This window comes from Heptranchias perlo, chromosome 18, assembly GCF_035084215.1.
Source record: "Heptranchias perlo isolate sHepPer1 chromosome 18, sHepPer1.hap1, whole genome shotgun sequence".
Lineage (NCBI taxonomy): Eukaryota > Metazoa > Chordata > Chondrichthyes > Hexanchiformes > Hexanchidae > Heptranchias > Heptranchias perlo.
In genome coordinates, this window is record NC_090342.1 from 8,323,163 (window position 1) to 8,345,655 (window position 22,493).

General features: G+C 46.2%; 1 long non-coding RNA gene across 2 annotated transcripts in view; it reads right to left on the minus strand.

The window, feature by feature from the left end:
• The window catches only part of LOC137334940 (uncharacterized), a 146,660-nt gene that overhangs the window by 77,141 nt on the left and 47,026 nt on the right, over positions 1-22,493 (minus strand). For both annotated transcript variants that reach the window (XR_010966272.1, XR_010966273.1), the window contains exon 2: positions 11,979-12,032. This is a non-coding gene — a long non-coding RNA (uncharacterized lncRNA). The remainder of the gene's footprint in view (positions 1-11,978; positions 12,033-22,493) is intronic.

The window sequence follows — 22,493 nt, forward strand, 5'->3', positions numbered from 1 at the left end:
CATTCTTGATTCAGTTTTAATATTCTTCTGCAGTGTTGACAAATTGGCCTGTGGAAAAATGTTGGGGGGAGGAGGTGTGGCAAGTTGTTCAGTGCTTGATCTCAATGGGCTCGATTTTCAAACGGCAGCGGGGGATGGGGATCAATGGGCGCGCGGCAAACCCGGATACTAAAGTCTTACCGTTCCCCAGGCGATCGCGAGTTAATTGGTGGCCCTTAACGTGGCTTTCGGGTTTGCCGTCCGAAAGCTGCGCAGTGGGCGGACTGCGCACCCACGTGACAGGCTGTCAGCTGGAACATCTTCTATTTAGTGGGCCATTGCTCCAATGGCTTTTGCTGGAGCAAAGACCAACAACACAGAATATGGAGCAGCACAGGGGCAAGGCTGCTCCAAGATTCAGCGATGCCTCACTTCAGCTGCTACTGGCCGGGGTGAGGAGGAGGAGGGAACTGTTTAACCCGGCCGACAGGAGGAAGTGCCCCGCCTCTGCCACCAAGAAGGCCTGGCTCGAGGTATCAGGCGAGGTCACCAGCAGCAGTGACATCTCCCACACCTGGATGCTGTGCAGGAAGCGTTTTAATGACCTAACTAGGTCAGCAAAAGTGAGTACACTTACTGCTTCTCCTGCATTCCGCGGTGCGCATCAACACCACCGCCCCCAACTCATTCTGCACTGCCAAGACTACTCCATCACATCACTCCTCACACCCACTTAAGGCTCATCCTCAGCTTACCTTCACTTCCTGAGCACTTCCTCACCTCTCCATTTGTAACCCCACCACTACCTCTCACCTGAATCCTCATCCATTGTGATGTCTCTGTCTCACACTCACCCTCTGATGCACCTCTTTCACGGTCAGTCTCACCTAAAGCAATGCATTCATCGGTTGGCCACTTCACCCTCACTCGCTCACATGTCTGCACTTTCTCCCCTTCTAGGAGAAGAGAGCACAAAACACAAGCGAGAGGGCGAGGACTGGAGGGGGGCCTCCACAAATAGTTGTCCTCACAGACACGGAGGAGGAGGCCCTGGAGATCAGCTGCAGCCTCGAGTGCCTGCCCATCGGGGACACCGAGACTGGCACCCCACAAACGTCTGGTGACACAACTTTAACATTCATCACACACAATGTGAATTGATGTTAACAATGATTGGCATGTTGAACACCTCACTATGCTCATCACAAAATGACACATCTGTGATGATGCTTAATATTGCCTTCTGTTCTCTTTCGGGCCCTTCAATGACCGCAGTGACGGCAGAGGGCGATTCCTCAGAGGACCTGCCGGCCTCTGAAGGCACACTGTCACATCTTAGCGAGCCATCCACCAGCGGAGATACTCACACCTCGGTGGGTCCTAGTAGTCAGTTAGTTGGGTTGGCACCTGGTGAGTCACCACACACAAGTGAGCACGAGCAGACACTGGTGGCAGGGGCAGCTGTGGAGAGTCCGTGTCGGTGGGCACACTCCTCTCCAGGCTCTGCTCAGCTGGGTGCAGATGCTGAACCCCAGGGGCCATCCTTTAAAAGGAGAATGATCGAGGGACAGCAGCACAGTTGCGAGGTACTGGAACAGGTGCCACGCACACTCTCCACAATAGCGCAGAGGATGGAGGAGTCCAACTCCTGCATGAGTGGAATGGTGGCACAGGTACGTGAGAGAATCTCTGAGATAGTGTCGCAGGTAAGTGTGGGAATGTCTGCGATGGAGAGAAGGCTAGCCTCCGTTGAGCTTCAAGCACTGCTCACAAATGAGTCCATTCAGTCCCTGACAACAGCTGTTCGGACGCAGGGTGAACAACGTTCTGCCACCTTAGACAGGCAGACAGATACACTAGCACTGGTCTTACAAGGCATCACACATGTCCTCCAAACTGTTGTCCAGCAGAGTGGAAGGAGTGATGTGGGCCTGGCCCAGGGGAGGGATGATGGCGAAAGGGGACATGGAAGTTGGGACGCCACTCAAAGCACTCCCACGTCTCACCCGTTGCCCCCCTCTCAGCCAGTACCCACAATGCTGCCTCCTCTCCAGGTGGCCGAGTCTGCCCCTGCACAGGTGCAGGTGGAGCAGTCTTTGGAGGGGCCCATACGGGCTCCAAAACCCAGAGGGTGTAGGCCGAAAGCATCTAAGCAGTCAGGGCATGAACATGAGCAACCTGCCGCTACCTCTGCTGCAGCCACAGGGGATGCGCCACGTAGAAGCGGTAGGAAGAGAAAGGCGAAGGTTTTGTGATCACAAAGGGTATTCACGAGGGTGTCTGACAGACTGTTGTATTTTTCATTTATATTTGTTTTTTATTAAAGTCACATTAAATGTGCAGGTCCCTGTGGTGCAGCACTGTGTTGTGGAGCTCCAAGTGGTGGAAGTGCACGCCGTGCCTGGCGAGGATGGTGATGTTGCTCGTCCTCGGATGTAGTGTGAATGCAGCCATGGCACCCCCCATCCTGATAGTGTGAGTTTGAGGGGGTCCGAAAAGTTGGTAAATATGCGTAAACAGAAGAAATCTGAGTGGAAACCAAGAATTTTCAGTCCAAACACAAAGATCTCCCAGCCAAAAATTTGTCTGAGAGAACTGATTGCCCTGCTGCAATAACTCACCTTTTATCCCCATCTGTCAAACAGGCATTTAAATGTCCAAATGGCTGCTGGTTGAAACACGTCTCCTCCAACATGGAGTGTTTCCCTCAGCACGGGAAACACGCTGAGGCTGAATGAAAATCGCTCCCTGCCTCAATCGCCATGAAATGAACAACTGCAACAAGTTCAAGAACCTTAATAAGTGCTTTAAATATCAGCCTGTCGGCTCTAATTGCCGGCGGGACTTCTGCATTCCAGAAGCACGTGCGCAGACACAGATGCATCTGTGTGAGACGCGGAAGTCGGCGGGTTGGAGCCAGCTTCCTTATCCGCTTGGGATTTTCCCAATTTTTCCAACCCCTCCCGCCCCCAATGCACCCGCACTTCGATTTGAAAATCGAGCCCCATGTGTCACATTACAACAGAGAAAGAAAGATCTTGCATTTCTATAGCCCTTTCACGACCTCAGGACGTCCCAAAGCACTTTTCAGCCAATGAAGTACTTTTTGAAGAGTAGTCACTGTTTTAATGTACGAAATGCGGCAGCCAATTTGCACACAGCAAGCTCCCACAAACAGCAATGTGACAATGACCAGGTAATCTGTTTTATTGATGTTTGTTGAGGGATAAATATTGGCCCAGGAAATTGGGGAGAACTCCCCATGCTCTTCTTCGAAATAGTGCCATGGGATCTTTTACGAGAAGGTAGACAGGGCCTTAGTTTAACATTTCATCTGAAAGACAGCACCCCCGACAGTGCAGCACTCCCTCAGATACCACACATTGGCATCCATTGTACTTCTTTTGAACTTGGTGGGAGGATTGACGAAATATTTTAAAGTCGTTCACCAGAGATATTTCAGAGTACAAAATAGACAATGGGGTAGAAATTTGTCTCAGGGGTGGGGTTGATGTAGTTCAAAACAAGCGATGAAGAATCAGACGCCCATTATAAACCTCATCCAATATTTATTTCCATTGACTTCAATAGAAATGAATATCAGGCAGCCATAAAACAGTCGTTGCGATACCTCCCGTTTTGCGCTCCTCCCTCCCCCCCAGACAAATTTCTACCCTATTTAGTCAACAATGCAGAAATGTCTGGGCTAAGGCTTCACATTCGACATCAGACTTGCCTTTCTGTGTGTAACCTTGTTGCAAAGCATTGAAAAACACTAGTTTGCATGGGACTCTAATCTTTTCCCAACATCCCCTTCTTATCCATTACCGTTGACAGATTGAATCCTTTGAATCCGATCGAGACTCAGGATTGCTTAACAGTGGCAGGTCCAAACCAACTGGGAGCGTGACTAACAGTTAATGAACCATTTCAACTGTACAAAGCAGATCACTGCGGAAGTGGCAATTGACTGGATATTCCCTGGCGATCAGAGCGAAGAAAGAAAACCTGTATTTGTCAAACTCCAATGATACGTGACTTTAGTGGTGCTAAGTAAATGGGACTTTGATTCAGTCTTTGCTCCCCTGACAGCTAACTTCCATCCACTTTGGTATCCCCTGTCTAAGGAGGTATCTGCTCAGACAGCAGCTCACTCGAGGACATTTCCGACTTTCTGGTATTGCACGCAGTGGATTGCTAAACAATTAATATGTTCTTTCTATTTAGAAAATTACACCCAAAGGAAATCGTAACACCTCATAAACTGGGAAAATGTAGCATTTGCCCTCAGCTGAAATGCAATTTTAAGGTGACAATGGGAGGAGATGATTTGAATGCATGAGGCCAATATTCGAAGCATTGTCATTTTTCTTATTAAGTCAATGCCAGTCTGTCATCTATTGTTGTTTACTGTGATTTGTTAACCAGAAAATGATTTCACCACTTAAAGCACTCAAGTATTTGTTGGCAATGAGGCAAAATATATCTATCCTACTCAGAACATAAGCTAATTAATACCGTCTTGCAAATCAGTCATCGAAACCCATCTAATCCATCCTCCCTTTGTCTTAAGATCAGTAAAAATCAGGGAAATGAGAAAGAAAAATAAAACAATTAGAAAGTACTTAAGATTTGTGGGCTTGATTAAGGCATTTAAGAAGCATTCTGCCCATATCTGTTACAAACATATTACTTTGTGTATTCTCGCAAGCTTAAAACGAATAACTTGTTTGGCCAGCGATATTTCCTGGGTATTGGATTAACTAATTATGTTAACTTCCTCGCTCATTGTAAATTGGAAATGCTGCGTTACAGTTCAACAAACTGTCAGATCAATTAAAAGAGAAAACAGCGCAGAAGAATGAATATCATTTGAATTAATTACCTAAGTGTTCCTGTTGTTATTTACTCCTTGTAGCTTGATAAACAGAAAGTGGGAATATGTGAATATGTAACTGTCTCCTTATTAGATAATGAGTGGAGAAAGTCAGAGGATTGCACTAAGAGTCTTGATGCTTGATTTTGTGTGATGTTAGAAAAAGGATACTTTAGAAACAATTTTGATCCAATTAATAAAGGTTTCGGAGGATATAAGGAGTTAACTGGTAGTGTGCATTAATTTGTTAGTTTAACTCTCACGTGGCACAGATTAACTGGCAGCTATTTTGATCATTTTAACCAAACATTCAGTATCATGAACGGAAAATGATGCAGAGCAGACAGCATCTGCGAAGAGAACTGACAAGTCAATATTTCAACGACTTGCATTTATATAGCGCCTTTAACATAGTAAAATGCCCGAGGCGCTTCACAGGAGCGTTATCAGACAATGTTTGACACCGAATCACATAAGGAGATTGTAAAACAGTGACCAAAAGCTTGGTCAAAGAAGCAGGTTTTAAGGAGCGTTTTAAATGAGGAGAGAGAGGTAGAGAGGCAAAAGTTTAGAGAGGGAATTCCAGAGCAAATGGCCCAGGCAGCTGAAGGCACGGCCGCCAATGGCGGGGAGAAGGAAATGGGGGAAATGTAAGATTCTATGATAGATTTTTATTAGGTAAAGGGATATGGAACTAAGGCGGGTAGATGGAGTTAAGATACAGATCAGCCATGATCTAATTGAATGACAGAACAGGCTCAAAGCGGAAGGATTAGAGGGGACATGAGGAAAAACTCTTTTACCCAGAGGGTGATGGGTGTATGGAATTCGCTGCCTGAATTGGTCGTAGAGGCAGGGACCCTCAACTCTTTTAAAAAGTACCTGGACCTGCACCTAAAGTGCTGTAAGCTGCAGGGCTATGGACCGGGTGCTGGAAGGTAGGATTAGAATGGGCACCTGGTTGTTCTTCGAGCCAGCGCGGACACGATGGGCCGAATGGCCCCCTTCTGTGCTGTATCTTTTCTATAGTCCTATGGTTCTAAGGGGCTGAATGGCCTACTCCTGTTCCTTATATTCCTATAGAAGACTCCTTCAAGATGGAACCAAACTAGGTAAAATAGCTGCGGAATGTCGGGTAGACTAGAGGATAGCTCCATCAGAGGACAGTTTATGACATGAGGGTTCTTGCACAGAGAGCGCAGCTGTTGGCTGCTATGAAGAACAGACTTATTATTAGCGATCTTCCTGTCACATTTTATTACACTTTGCTCACTGTGAATAGAAGTGACACCGCACTGCTTCGACAAGGCAGCTCCATCTGCTTTATACTCTGTAAAACCTCAGGGAAAACCGTACTGAGAAGCTCTAACCCCAACTGAGAAACTGGTCTTTTGATTCCTACTGCTATATTAGCCTGAAGCCCTTTGGGAAGATTTCCAAAACTCTCTCTCTCCGATAAAGCAAAACATGTTTTTTTTTAAATACATATTTGTGTAGCATGGGTGAAAATGAATGACAAGTTTTTGCCAAGAAAATCACAGCCCTGCCCTTTCAGGAAACTGTATTTTCAAGGAACAATAGCAAGTCTTTTAATCTCTTTGTTTATTTTGCTTTCCAAGTACCCTGATTCCTTTAAAAACAAAAGATGCTGGGAATCCACGGCATCTAAAAGAGAAATAAGAGTATAAATGTGGTTATAAATACTGGTGTCAAAATAACACAGAGAGGAATTTTGCTACGTGTGTGTTAAACGTTGGTACAAGAACAGCCCCATTAGCAAAATATAGCCCATAATAATAACAATAACTTGCATTTATATAGCACCTTTAACGTGCTAAAACGTCCCAAGGCGCTTTATAGGAATGGTTATCAGACAAAATTTGACACCGAGCCACATGAGAAGATATTAGGACATGAGATCAAAAGCTTGATCAAAGAGGTAGGTTTTATGGAGGAGAGAGAGGTAGAGAGGCAGAGAGGTTTAGGGAGGGAATTCCAGAGCTTAGGGGCCTAGACAGCTGAAGGCATGGCTGCCATTGGTGGAGAGAAGGCAATCGGGGATGCGCAAGTGGCCAGAATTGGAGGAGCGCAGAGATCTCAGAGGGTTGCAGGGCTGGAGGAGGTTACAGAGATAGGGAGGGGAGAGTTCGTGGAGGGATTTGAACACAAGGATGAGGATTTTAAACTCGAGTCGTTGCTGGACCAGGAGCTAATGTGAGGAAGTGATTCTTCAGTTGTACAGAGCCTTAGTCAGACTCCATCTGGTGTACTGCATTCAGTTTTGGGCACCGCACCTCAGGAAGGATATATTGGCCTTGGAGGGGGTGCAGCGCAGATTCACCAGAATGATACTGGGGCTTAGAGGGTTAAATTATGAGGCCAGGTTGCATAGAGTCACAGAGAGTCATAGAGTCATACAGAACGGATAGAGGCCCTTCGGCCCATCGTGTCCGCGCCGGCCATCAGCCCTGTCTACTCTAATCCCATATTCCAGCATTTGGTCCGTAGCCTTGTATGCTATGGCATTTCAAGTGCTCATCCAAATGCTTCTTGAATGTTGTGAGGGTTCCTGCCTCCACAACCCTTTCAGGCAGTGAGTTCCAGACTCCAACCACCCTCTGGGTGAAAAAGTTCTTTCTCAAATCCCCTCTAAACCTCCCGCCTTTTACCTTGAATCTATGTCCCCTTGTTATAGAACCCTCAACGAAGGGAAAAAGCTCCTTAGTATCCATCCTATCTGTGCCCCTCATAATTTTGTACACCTCAATCATGTCCCCCCTCAGCCTCCTCTGCTCCAAGGAAAACAAACCCAATCTTCCCAGTCTCTCTTCATAGCTGAAGCGCTCCAGCCCTGGTAACATCCTGGTGAATCTCCTCTGCACCCTCTCCAAAGCGATCACATCCTTCCTGTAGTGTGGCGACCAGAACTGCACACAGTACTCCAGCTGTGGCCTAACCAGTGTTTTATACAGCTCCATCATAACCTCCTTGCTCTTATATTCTATGCCTCGGCTAATAAAGGCAAGTATCCCATATGCCTTCTTTACCACCTTATCTACCTGTTCCGCCGCCTTCAGGGATCTGTGAACTTGCACACCAAGATCCCTCTGACCCTCTGTCTTGCCTAGGGTCCTCCCATTCATTGTGTATTCCCTTGCCTTGTTAGTCCCTCCAAAGTGCATCACCTCGCACTTTTCCGGGTTACAAGCTTGGCTTGTATTCCCTTGAGTACAGAAGATTGAGGGGCGATCTGATCGAGGTGTTTAAAATGTTATAATGATTTGATAGGGTAGATATGGAGAAACTATTTCCTCTAGTGGGGATAATCAAGAACGAGGGGATGTAATCTAAAAATGAGAGCTAAGCCATTTAGAAGGGAAATCAGGAAGCACTTTCTCACGCAAAGGGTGAAATTTGAAATTCTTTCCTCCAAAAGTCTAGATGCTCGGGGTCAATTGAAGATTTCAAGCCTGCGATCGATAGATTTTGTTGGGTGAGGGTATCGAGGGATATGGAGCCAAGGTGGGTAAATGGAGTTTAAGTGCAGAACAGCTATGATCTAATTGAATGGCAGAGCAGGTTCAAGGGGCTGAACGGCCTCCTCCTGTTCCTAATGCTCCTATGTGAATTTCCAGCATCTTCTGTTTCATTTGATATTTCCAACATTCAGGCTTTTCTCCCCCTCTGTTGTAGCTTCTTTGTGCGTCATTGCAGAGCCTCACAGTCCTTCGTACCTCCGCAGTGTTATAATACACGCAAAGCTCAGTCACGAATTACTCAGTCTCGACTCAGTGCCAGCTGAAAGGTTTCCTGCGTCTTCGTCAATGGGATAAGGGGGTGAAGCTTTGGGAGTCCATCGCTATGACTTGAGTACCTTAGTAACCATTAAATCCCATAGATACAGCTTTTTGTATGCTGGAGTGAGTGATGTGACAAATAAAACAGGCAGCTGGGCTGAAGTAATAAAACGTGATATAAAAAAAAAACTGAAGAATCTGCCAGAAACTGAAATTAATAAAAAATAAATAACGAATGCTCAGGTGAGGGGAGTCCAGAACAAGGGGACATAACCTGAAAATTAGAGCTAGGCCATTCAGGGGGTGATGTCAGGAAGCATTTCTTCACACAAAGGGTAGTGGAAATCTGGAACTCTCTTCCCCCAAAAAGCTGTTGAGGCTGGGAGTCAATTGAAAATTTCAAAACTGAGATTGATAGATTTTTTTGTTAGGCAAAGGGTATTAAGGGTTACGGAACCAAGGCAGGTAGATGGAGTTAAGATACAGATAATCCATGATCCAATTGAATGGTGGAACAGGCTCGAGGGGCTGAACGGCCTACTCCTGTTCCGATGCTTTGGATAGAGACTCTTCATCAAAACTGAAGTGACAACAGACAAACGTTCAGTGATCAGAGAAGTCTAAAGGCAGGATTCTGTAATGGTGCTAATACTTCACTGGGGAATATGTGTGAGGGGGGGGTTGGCTTCTACAATCCAGCGGGAGTAGTACTTGCAGGGAACACCTCTCGAGAGACAGCGGGGTGCCTGTGATTTCCTGCAGAGCTCTTCACTGGTGTCAGTTGTGGCTCAGTTGGAAGCACCCTCTCCCCTCCTCCGTGTCAGAAAAGTCCTGGATTCAAGCCCTGCTCCAGAGACTTGAGCACAAAATCTAGTGCTGATACTCCTGTGCAGTAGTGAGGGAGTGCTGCACTGTCGGAATTGCTGTCTTTCGGATGAGATGTTAAACCGAGGCCCTGTCTGCCTTCTCAGGTGGATGTAAAAGATCCCACGGCACTATTTTGAAGAAGGGCAGGGGAGTTCTCCCCCAATATTTATCCCTCAACCAACACCACTAAAAAGCAGATTATCTGGTCATTATCTCATTGCTGTTTGTGGGATCTTGCTGAGTGCAATTTGGCTGCTGCGTTTCCTACATTACAACAGCGACTACACTTCAAAAGTACTTTATTGGCTGTAAAGCCTGTGAGAGCTGCTCTCCCACCATCCATCCTCTGCACCAAACTGCAGTGCATGCTATGATAAGCACCTAGAATGCTGCTGGTCTTTGTTCTCTTGTTAATGTCCAGTGTGGCAACATTGTAAGTGCCACACTCCATTTATCACTTTGAAGATGCTCACTGCCTTGTCCCTGTTACATCAAGACAAAGCTTTCTCTTGTGTTGAAGTCTGAGATGAAGAAAAAGAAGAGACTTGCATTTATATGGCGCCTTTCATGACATCAGGATGTCTCAAAGCGCTTTACAGCCAATGAAGTGCTTTTGAAGTGTAGTCACTGTTGTAATGTAGGAAATTGTAGCATCAAATTTGCGCACAGCAAGATCCCACAAACAGCAATGTGATAACGACCAGATAATCTGTTTTAGTGATGTTGGTTGAGAGAAAGTATTGGCCAGGACACTGGGGAGAACTCCCCTGCTCTTCTTCAAAATAGTGCTGTGGAACTTTTGCATCCACCTGAGAGGGCAGACCGGGCCTCGGTTTAGCATCCCATACCAAAAGACGGCACCTCCGACAGTGCAGCACTCCCTCAGTACTGCACTGGGGTGTCAGCCTAGATTATGTGCACAAGTCCCTGGAGTGGGACTTGAACCCATGACCTTCTGCCTCTGAGATGAGAGTGCTACCAATTGAGGCATGGCAAAATAAATCTACTGCAAACATCTGAAGAATAATCCTAGATATGTTGAAAGCAAAGCATTTTGAAGTTTCTCTGCAGTTCTGCACCACACTGTAAAAAACCTGAAACTTTGTTTTATTGGTGTTTTGGTTGGAAGGGGGGAATGAATCTATTCCTAGGCAATATAAGACACTGAACACATGGCCTTTCATTCCCCAACATATCCTTTAAATTCACTTCAATCTAATAACAAGAAGTGTAATCACATATTGGATTGATAATTGTGTGTAATCAGAACCAGTGGGTGGGAAGTTTTTGAAAGAGTACCTTTTCGGCATTGAATAGTTCAGGTATTTTGGTCCTGCCTACAGCTGACATATTCTGCTCTTCACACTTTGCCCGACTCGTGCCCTTCTCCAGAATTGTAAAACAAAGCGTTTTCATTAAAGCAAAGGCTATTTTTTTGTGTGAATCAAAAAGTTTTGTTTCATACCTGTGTGTTGTGACATCTGTTTGGAGACTTTGAAACAATAACAAACAGAGCTACGTGACGCCGTGTACATTGTCCCTGAAACTCGTCATACCCTGTGCGCCCGATCCCAAAACTGGAGGGCAGGGTGTTCACACACACACACACACACACACACGTGGTTGGATAGAAGCTGGCTTTACAGAGGTACCTGTTCATCAAAAAAATTGTATATTGTATGACAAGACCTACAGAGAAAATATCTTATAAAATGGGCACCGGGTCAGTATTTTAAAATAATAAAAGACATTGTTGGGTAGATTTTCTAGGTCCCCACATACAATGCAACCTTGGTGTGATTAGTGGTGTCCCCCAGGGATCTGTATTGGGGCCTCAGTTTTTGACCAATAATAAATGACTTGGATGAAGGAATAGAGAATTGTATATTCAACAACAACAACTTGCATTTATATAGCGCCTTTAGTGTAGTGAAACGTCCCAAGGTGCCACTCTGGAGCTTTATCAAACAAAATTTGACTCCGAGCCACGTAAGGAGATATTAGGACAGGTGATCAAAAGCTTGGTCAAAGAGGTAGGTTTTAAGGAGCATCTTAAAAGAGAAGAGAGGGGTAGAGAGGGGGAAAGGTTTAGGGAGGGAATTCCAGAGCTTAGGGCCGAGGCAGCTGAAGGCTGCCCCAATGGTGGGGCAATGAAACTCGAGGATGCGCAAGGGGCCAGAGTTGGAGGAGCGCAGAGATCTTGGAGGGTTGTAGGGCTGGAGGAGGTCACAGAGATAGGGAGGTATTTGATAACTAGGATGAGAATTTTAATATTGAGGCATTGCCAGCCAATGTAGGTCAGCGAGCACATGGGTGAACAGGACATCAACTTTACAGATGGCACTAGGTTAAGAGACACAGTAAGCTCTGTGGATGGAAGCAGTAAGTTGCAAAGGAACATTGACAGGGTGGACTAAACTATAGCAGATAGAGTTCAATGTGGGAAAGTATGAGGTTACCTCCGTTGGATCTTAGCAAAGATCTGCACTCCCTTGTTTAGCAGGTTACACAGTCTGAAAAAGAAAGAAAGACTCGCAATTATATAATGCCTTTCACGACCTCAGGACATCTCAAAGCGCTTCACTTTTGAAGTGTAGTCACTGTTGTAATGTAGGAAATGTGGCAGCCAATTTTGCACACAGCAAGATCCCACAAAGAGCAATGCGATAATGACCAGATCATCTGTTTTTAGTGATGTTCGTTGAGGGATAAATATTGGCTTGTTTAGTAGAGTTACAAAGTCTGTGCACCCTTGTGTATCAGGGTTACACAGTCTGAGCTCCCTTGTTTAACAGGGTTACAGAGTCTGAGCTCCCTTGTGTATCAGGGTTACAAAGTCTGAGCTCCCTTGTTTAACAGGGTTACACAGTCTGAGTTCCCTTGTGTACCAGGGTTACACAGTCTGAGCTCCCTTGTTTAACAGGGTTACACAGTCTGAGCTCCCTTGTTTAACAGGGTTACAGAGTCTGAGCTCCCTTGTGTATCAGGGTTACAAAGTCTGAGCTCCCTTGTTTAACAGGGTTACACAGTCTGAGCTCCCTTGTGTATCAGGGTTACACAGTCTGAGCTCCCTTGTGTATCAGGGTTACACAATCTGAGCTCCCTTGTTTAACAGGGTTACAGAGTCTGAGCTCCCTTGTGTATCAGGGTTACAAAGTCTGAGCTACCTTGTTTAACAGGGTTACACAGTCTGAGCTCCCTTGTTTAACAGGGTTACAGAGTCTGAGCTCCCTTGTGTATCAGGGTTACACAGTCTGAGCTCCCTTGAGTATCAGGGTTACACAGTCTGAGCTCCCTTGTGTATCAGGGTTACACAGTCTGAGCTCCCTTGTGTATCAGGGTTACACAGTCTGAGCTCCCTTGTGTATCAGGGTTACACAGTCTGAGCTCCCTTGTGTATCAGGGTTACAAAGTCTGAGCTACCTTGTTTAACAGGGTTACACAGTCTGAGCTCCCTTGTTTAACAGGGTTACAGAGTCTGAGCTCCCTTGTGTATCAGGGTTACACAGTCTGAGCTCCCTTGTGTATCAGGGTTACACAGTCTGAGCTCCCTTGTGTATCAGGGTTACACAGTCTGAGCTCCCTTGTGTATCAGGGTTACACAGTCTGAGCTCACTTGTGTATCAGGGTTACACAGTCTGAGCTCCCTTGTTTAACAGGGTTACACAGTCTGAGCTCCCTTGTGTATCAGGGTTACACAGTCTGAGCTCCCTTGTGTATCAGGGTTACACAGTCTGAGCTCCCTTGTGTATCAGGGTTACACAGTCTGAGCTCCCTTGTGTATCAGGGTTACACAGTCTGAGCTCCCTTGTTTAACAGAGTTACACAGTCTGAGCTCCCTTGTTTAACACGGTTACACAGTCTGAGCTCCCTTGTTTAACAGGGTTACACAGTCTGAGCTCCCTTGTGTATCAGGGTTACACAGTCTGAGCTCCCTTGTGTATCAGGGTTACACAGTCTGAGCTCCCTTGTGTATCAGGGTTACACAGTCTGAGCTCCCTTGTGTATCAGGGTTACACAGTCTGAGCTCCCTTGTTTAACAGAGTTACACAGTCTGAGCTCCCTTGTTTAACACGGTTACACAGTCTGAGCTCCCTTGTGTATCAGGGTTACACAGTCTGAGCTCCCTTGTGTATCAGGGTTACACAGTCTGAGCTCCCTTGTGTATCAGGGTTACACAGTCTGAGCTCCCTTGTGTATCAGGGTGACACAGTCTGAGCTCCCTTGTGTATCAGGGTTACAGAGTTCCGATGGTCTTAATAAAGCGATTGATGCAAATTTATTCTATTCACTTTCACAATTCTAACATACCCTTGTCAGCGTACATGTAGGGAAGCTCTCCTGAATGCAGAACATTTGTCTTTGCCTTCCTGTGCTTGTTTTCTGATCCCTTCTGTCTTGTGGCTCATTGAATGATTGTAGCGTTCTGGCAATGCTGAGCGGCGAGATCTGTATTTTCCAGTGTGTGAGCAAACACCTGCTGACTGTGTAACTACAGGCTATTACTTGAAGTATTCTAACTGCTTCAATGCACATCATCCCAATTATTCAAAGTGTTCTAATTTTACCAGGCAGTTGATAAGTTTTCCAGACACGATAAATTACATTTCATCATTTTCAACATGCGCCACTTATCTCTCAGCATTAAAGGTTGTTTGGTGCTTTCAAAGTGAATAAAATGACACCTCCGTTAATCTTCATGATAACATTTCTTGTGTCCGCCGTGACTCCCGAATCACTGCCACATTTCCTTCTGCCACATCGGTTAAGTCTTTAAGTCTCAGAGGCTGAAATTCCAGAGGTGTTTCTACTGATTGTCAGCAGTGGCTCAATGGGTAGTACTCTTACCTCAGAGAGAGTCAGAAGATCATAGGTATCAAGCCCCACTCCAGAGACTTTGAGCACAAAATCTAGGTTGATATTCCCAGTGCTGGTACTGAGGGTGTGCTATACTGTCAGAGGTGCCATCTTTTGGATGAGATGTTCAAATCAAGGCCCCTTCTGCCCTCTCAGGTGGGCGTAAAAGATCCCACGGCCACTATTTCGAAGAAGAGCAGGGGAGTTCTCCCCTGCGTCCTGGCTGATATTTATCCCTCAACCAACACCACTGAAAACAGATTATCTGGTCATTACCACATTGCTGTTTGTGGGATCTTGCTGTGCACAAATTGGCTGCTGTGTTTCCTACATTACAACAGTGACTACACTAAGTTGCCATGATAATATTGATTCGAACAGTATTACCTACATTTACAGAGTGTAAAGGGTGACTAAATCTAGATGTCTGTAACAGGAATCAAAATTCCTTCAAGATCACCTCCAAAAGTCCAAAATTCAAGTCTTCCACAAACTAAGTTGTAAGGTGGATCAGGCCAATCCATCAATGGCCCGGAATTTGTTCCAAAAAATAACAGGGCTCACCATTGTTTCAGGGCAAATGGAAGAGCAACTTCCAGCGAGCGCACACGCGCAGTCAAACGCCCAAATCTGGAAGCTGCTCTACAAGATTCCCTGCTGGTTTGAAAGCTGTGAAGGGAAGGTGATCTCGGTGGGTGGAATGAATTGATTAGCGTGAAGTTGCTGCACTGCCCAACTGGAAACGGACTAATCTACATCGAAAAGGGTACACTGGGTTTTTTTTAGGTCTAAGCTAAATTTTAACAGCATGGTAAGTCTTAATGACGGCCAAACAACCTCTCTGGCACTCAAAATTCACTTTTAAAAATGTGGAGCCTCATTCCTTCCAATTTTAATTGTTGTTGGACATTTTTTTTTTAAAGTTTTTTTTTTTACTTTTTCTTTCTGTCTCTTTTAGTTCAGTCTTTCTCTTTATTTCGCTTTCTCTAACTGATTTTTACATTGATTTAACTGTTGCAGCTTTCACTTCCTGGTTCTGACTCTACGCGGCTTGTCAAGGATGCTTCAATCTGATTGGTTGAGGGGAACAGAGCGCTCCTTGCCCCGCTCACGGATCTCCGGGAGAGGGCGCTGAACTTTTTTGCAGCTCACCCTTAGAGGAGGTTCCCGCACTAAAGCCCGTGGATCGTTTGTGGGTCAGTTTAAATCCAGTGAGTGGCGAGAGACGTTCGCTCCCCGCTCAGAGCTAATTCCAGGCCAACATGAGAAGCCGCAGAATGACCAGAAATCAAACGCGCTTTCCTCCGAGAATTGGACCCACCTTTTGGCTGTTAAGTATCTTTTAAATTACAGCTTTAAAAAAAAAGTGCCTTTACTGCTGTAACCAGCTCATTCAATACAACAGGGACCTTTACAGCAGGACATGCAAAGTAGTAGTGTTCATGAACAGAGGGGACACTTAATGCTTCTCCTTGATAAAGAAACAGGCCTGCATAAGTGAACTGATCCAAACCGCATGTAATTTGGGCATTAGCAAAGAATCCCAATGTTTTGGATCAAACTTATTTTACTGCCACTTGGAAATCTCAGGGTTAAAGGCGTATATCTATTTGATCGGACCTGTGGCTCTCAGTAAATGTCAACCATGGAAATCTTTAGATTTCCCACTTTAGGGGATATCAGGATCGCCTTGTGGGGATAGTAACACTGACAGGGGTAGATTTTGATGGCGGTGAAGAGGCCCCTGTCATTTTAAGGCTCCGGCCTCATTTAAATTCGACAGGCCCCACGCGGCTTGCTAGATTGAAGCCTGAAAATCGGGCCGGAGCTACCGCCAGCAAGCTAATTTGGGGGCGGGGGGTGGGGGGGTGGGAGGCGGTAGGGGTCCTGATCACGGAGCGTGGGCGTCCCAGGGTGGGCAGCAGCCCATATTATTTCTGTGGGCCCCAGACGTGCACTCCTTCCTCTCAGGGGCTATAACGAAAATAATTCAAGACTTATCTTCAGAGAGCCTCTGTCTCTTCTATCGTCCACAGCACTGGTCGGTGTCTGCGCTGTGCAGGCTTCGGCCAGTTCCTACCAAAAATGGCATCGGGGTTCCATTTATGACATAGGACTTCAATTTCCAAATTAACAGGAGCTGATCGCCTGAATCATGCAGGGACTTTGGACACACGGGGGTAGGCCCCTTTTAAAATGGCGCCGGCTGCATCGCCAGCATTAACGGGTGGGGGGGGCGCGGTGGGGCTACTGACCCCATTTTGAGGCCATTACAGCTCCGTTAATGCCAGGGCAGGGCAGCGAAAATCGACCCCATGGTCTTTTGGGAGAGTTGATGTAACACGAAAGATAAACCTTAATTGTGCAGGGTGCACACATTAGTTTTGGCTTTGTGGTAGCACACCAGAAGGGTGTGGGTTTAAACCCCACTTCATGGAACTTGAATATAAAATCTAGGCTTAGAGAGTTCTGCCTTGATCAGAGGTTTCACCTTTCAGAGGAGATGCCCTGTCTGATTGTTCAGGGGGGATGCAAAAGATCCCATGGCACACTATTTGAAATCAAGCAAGGGATGTTCTCCCTAGTGTCCTGGCCAATATTTTTCCCTTAAGCACCATCAGCAAAACAGATTAACTGGCCATTTATCTCATTGCTGTTTGTGGAAGCTTGCTGTGAAAATAGGCTGCTGCCTTTGCCTACATATTCAGCAGTGACTGCACTTCGAAAGCAACTTATTGCCTGAGAGGCACTTTGAGATGCCTCGAGGACAAGAAAGGCACTATATAAATGCAAGTTCTTTCTAAAGAGATGCAATGATATTGTGCTGTGTGATATTACCATGCAGATGCTTAATATGTTCGAACAAAATTCAATTTACCTCTAATTTTGAGGGGAGCATTTGTCTGAAATGGGTTTATGACTCCATTAAAATTGAGGACAATTGAATTTTCATAAGAAGGCGCTAAGCATTCAGACTCTATTGTCACACAGCACGATTTCACTCCAATAGAAATCATCGCTGTATGGAAAATCTTTGCAGCTCTCCAGCTCAGCTCGTCAGTGAATTCAACCCTGTTGATGTTTCTCAGTGTGAAAAGTTATTTCAGGAAGCACGAATTGATCACGTGATGTGTGGCTTCTAAAATAATTAACTCCTTAAGATGTGGTTCTTGCAGAGGTGTGACCTATAGGCCTAGAAACTCCTGCTGTCAGTGTAAAAGCATCATATAGGTGGCAAGTGTGTAATAGGGGCCAGCAATTCCAGGGGTTCCAGAGGTCATGTGATTCCTGTTTGCTGAATCCCTGTCACGAAATTGCTGTAGGGCATTTGAGCTGCTGGTGCGCTATAATTTGTAGATGACGTACTAAGCTTGCTCGGTATACAAATTGGGGGATTATTGCTTGTTAAAGGGGAGACCTCATGAAATGGCTGTCTTCACTCATCACACACGTGACGCCCTAATCTCCCCCGTATGAAATGGGAGTTAACGCACGGGCAGGTTCTCGTGCTCAAGGAATCGGAAGACAAGTGCAGCACATTAATCGGTTCTAGCAGTCAGGAAGTTCACCTTAATGAGGCTTGCTCCTGGTGCCCCCCACTCCCCCGTCACTCAATCGAGCGGAGGAGGAGGAGCAGGAGCAGCAGAGAGTGGCCAGAGACGTCAGGTGGCACCAAAGCCCTACTGTCTGCTCTTGCTACTCTGATGCCCATCATATCTACAGGTCTGGCCAACTTATCTGGCAGTGATTCAGCAATACTGCCTTCGGGGGCTCAGGTTTAGCAGGGAGGCAGCTACAGAGCTGTGCCATGTGCTTCAAGAAGACCTATCGGAGACCTCTAAGATAGGGGCAACACTGGCAGTACCCATCATGGTGACCATGGTCCTCCATTTATATACCTTTGGCTCTTTGCTGACTAGCAGAGAGGCCGTTAGCAGGATCAACTAACTTGGTGTCCATAGATGTATCAAGCATCCCAAACCCGCGAACTCTACCACCTAGAAGGACAAGAGCAGCAGGCACATGGGAACAACACCACCTGCACGTTCCCCTCCAAGTCACACACCATCCCGACTTGGAAATATATCGCCGTTCCTTCATTGTCGCTGGGTCAAAATCCTGGAACTCCCTTCCTAACAGCACTGTGGGAGAACCGTCACCACACGGACTGCAGCGGTTCAAGAAGGCGGCTCACCACCACCTTCTCGAGGGCAATTAGGGATGGGCAATAAATGCTGGCCTCGCCAGCGACGCCCACATCCCGTGAACGAATAAAAAAAAAGGTGACTGATACTTTGTTCAGCAAAGCCAACACACTCATTTCCTTTCCCACTAACACCAACCTGTAAAGCCATTGAGACCTTGGACACAAAAAAGCCCCTAGACTACATTTGTGGTCACAACCCTCTTCAAGTTGGGCCAATATCTGCTTCTCAGGTAGCCACAATGCTTCAATTTTGCACCAATCATCTGTAGAGGGGCACTTGGAGGTGAAATTAGGATAGAAGGAAGAAAAACGTGAGCATTGATACAGTGAACACGAGCAACTACTAGGATCGTTATTTAACATCCTATTGGCAATTTGAAGCAGCGATTCAGATACCCGGACAGAACAGAATCACCTTACAGCACAGAATCACCACCCCCAGGTCTCCAAGTTCATCATCATCCGTTACGTGCACCGTAACCTTGCTATCCGTCTTTCCGATGAGACGTTAAACCGAGGCCTCGTCTGCTCCCTCAGCTGGATGTAAAAGATCCCATGGCCACTATTCACAGAAGGACAAGGGAGTTCTCCTGTTGTTGTGACCAATATTTATCCCTCAACCAACATCACTAGAAACAGATGATTTGGTCATTTATCTCATTGCTGTTTGTGGGACCTTGCTAAGTGAAAATTGGCTGCCACATTTCCTACATTGCAACAGCGAATGCACTTCCAAAGTATCTCATTGGATGTGAAGCGATTTGTGAAGTCCTGAGGTCATAAAAGGCGCTATATAAATGCAAGTTCTTTCTTTCCTCTAAGCAAAATGGCTTAATCGTGGAGGAGGAGGACAATAAACCAGAATCAAAGGCAGAGCAGAATTCAGACAACAATCATACACAACTGCACAGATGTAGCTAATTAAATTCTCCATACTCCGAGCCAGATGTTGTAAAGTATTTTGGATAGATTGAAGTGGCTCCTGCAAATGATCATGCTCAAGGGGACATGTGAGGTCATCCACTTTGGATCTAAGAAAGACAAATTATTTTCTTAATGATGAGAAGCACTTTCCTCTATCCCATGAGGAAAGTCACGGCCTCTCCCATCCCAGGCTCGCCCCACCCCCTCGCCCCTTCCCTCCCGCAAGACAACGCCCCCCTCCCCGCAAAACCCCCTCCCCGCCACTTACCTGCAAACCAGCGGATGACCCAGGACCACCCAAATGTTCTCTGCAAGCAGACGCTCTGTGCCCTCTTCCTGCCCATTACGGGTGGCAAGTGGACCGGAGGCATTTAGATGAGGCCCAGAAGTTATAAAATACTCCAGGCCTGAAACCTAGGCTGGCGAGTGTGTTTCGCACCCGCCCCGCCTGCTTCCCCCACTCCCCCCCTGAAACACACTCAGGTTCAAATCAAGCTCCATATAACTGGATTGGGCTGATAAGTGGCAAGTAATATTCACGCCAGACAAGTGCCAGGCAATGACCATCTCCAACAAGAGAGAGTCTAACCACCTCCCCTTGACATTCAACAGTATTACCATCACCGAATCCCCCACCATCAACATCCTGGGTGTCACCATTGACCAGAAACTTAACTGGACCAGCCATATAAATACTGTGGCTACAAGAGCAGGTCAAAGGCTGGGTATTCTGCAGCGAGTGACCCACCTCCTGACTCCCCAAAGCCGTTCCACCATCTACAAGGCACAAGTCAGGAGTGTGATGGAATACTCTCCACTTGCCTGGATGAGTGCAGTTCCAACAACACTCAAGAAGCTCGACACCATCCAGGACAAAGCAGCCCGCCTGATTGGCACCCCATCCACCACCCTAAACATTCACTCCCTTCACCACCAGCGCACTGTGGCTGCAGTGTGTACCATTCACAGGATGCACTACAGCAACTCGCCAAGGCTTCTTCAACAGCACCTCCCAAACCCGCGACCTCTACCACCTAGAAGCAGCACGCACATGGGAACAACACCACCTGCACGTTCCCCTCCAAGTCACACACCATCCCGACTTGGAAATATATCGCCGTTCCTTCATCGTCACTGGGTCAAAATCCTGGAACTCCCTTCCTAACAGCACTGTAGGAGAACCTTCACCACACGGACTGCAGCGGTTCAAGAAGGCGGCTCACCACCACCTTCTCAAGGGCAATTAGGGATGGGCAATAAATGCCGGCCTTGATAGCGACGCCCACATCCCATGAACGAATAAAAAATAAAATAACTGCTGCTTGGTTGCCTAATTGGTGTTGACTGGGCATTGACTAGCTTGCTATGGGAGTAGGAGCTTCCACGATCTACATATGTAAGGAATCGTACAACACCGGGTTGTAGTCCAACAGCTTTATTTGAAATCACAAGCTTTCGGAGCTTTCCTCCTTCGTCAGGTGGTGATTTCTCCGAAAGCTTGTGATTTCAAATAAAGCTGTTGGACTATAACCTGGTGTTGTATGACTCCTTACATTTGTCCACCCCAGTCCATCACCGGCATCTCCACATCACGATCTACATAGACTGTTGAGGTAAATACTTAGCTCACCTGGTAGTGCTATTGTCTCTGAGCCAGGAAGGTTGTGTATTCAAGCCCTATTATGGGCTTGTACATATAATCCAGGCACAATTTGAAGTTGTACAAGGCCAGCTCTAGGTTAGATGTCAGGAGCTGGTTCTTTTCCCACAGATTAGTGGACCCCTGGAACAGGCTGCCGGCTCGTGCGGTGGACGCCAATTCGCTGAATTCCTTCAAGCGAGAGCTGGACCTGTTTCTGGCTGGGGCGGAGATCACCCCTTGCAAAAGGTGGGTAATATAATGCATAAAATTATCAGGGCCAGAGTGAACTCCTGGACTAGTTTCGATCGCCAAAGGGGTCGGAGAGGGATTTCCCAGATTTTTTTCCCCCAAATTGGCTTGGGTTTTTATCTGTTTTTTTGCCTCTCCCAGGAGATCACATGGTTGCAGGTGGGGTGAGGAGCATAAATATTGTGATGCACATGGTATCGCAATTGTGCGGGACAACCTGGATGGACCAGAGGGTCTTTTCCTGTCCTTCATTGTTCGTATGTTCATGTGATCGTTCAGTACTGCATTAAAGGCGTGCGGCATTGTTGGAGGAGCTGTTTTTTTTTGATGAGACGTTAAACTCAGGTCCTGCTCAAGTGAATGAGAAAGGTCCCATGGACCAATTGGAAGAAAAACAGGGAGTTCCCCTGGTGTCCTGGCCAACATTTCTCCTTTAACCAACATCCTCAAAAACTGATTATCATATAGTCATCCATTCATTTATGGGATCTTGCTCTACACAAATTGGCTGCTGCATTTGCCTGCATTACGGCAGTAATTCATTGGCTGGGAAGCACTTTGGGACATCCGGAGGGCAAGTTCTTTCTTTCTTAAAACCAGAATATCAGGGGTCAGTAGACAGGCGTGAATTCTTCCAAACACCTTCGCTAATCCACCATTACAGTACTATAATCTGTATCATCACAATACACTCGCAAAACAATAAATGTTTGACGATAAAAGAAGAGAACTATTTGAGACCTAGTCCACCACATTGAGCATGGAGTACAAGAAAAAGTAAGTACTGGAATGAGACTGAAATAATAAGAGTTTGAGGCAGTTTTGGCCTGGTTGGAGTAGGAAAGGGTTAATCTGTGATTGGAGACTGATGCCTTTTTACCGAGTACAGCACATTAGTGCTGTTCAACAATTCACTTCCAGTGATAACACGTATGGCCTTGAGAGTCAACACAGACCCACATCCTGTGATAATTTTCCCAGCTAACAATGGGTAATATTTCAAAATTTCCACTCAAAGTGCACACGATGAATAAATATAAACGTCTGGGATTCTAACCAAAGAAAACCTTATTGTTGGTCATCTCTTGCAATTAG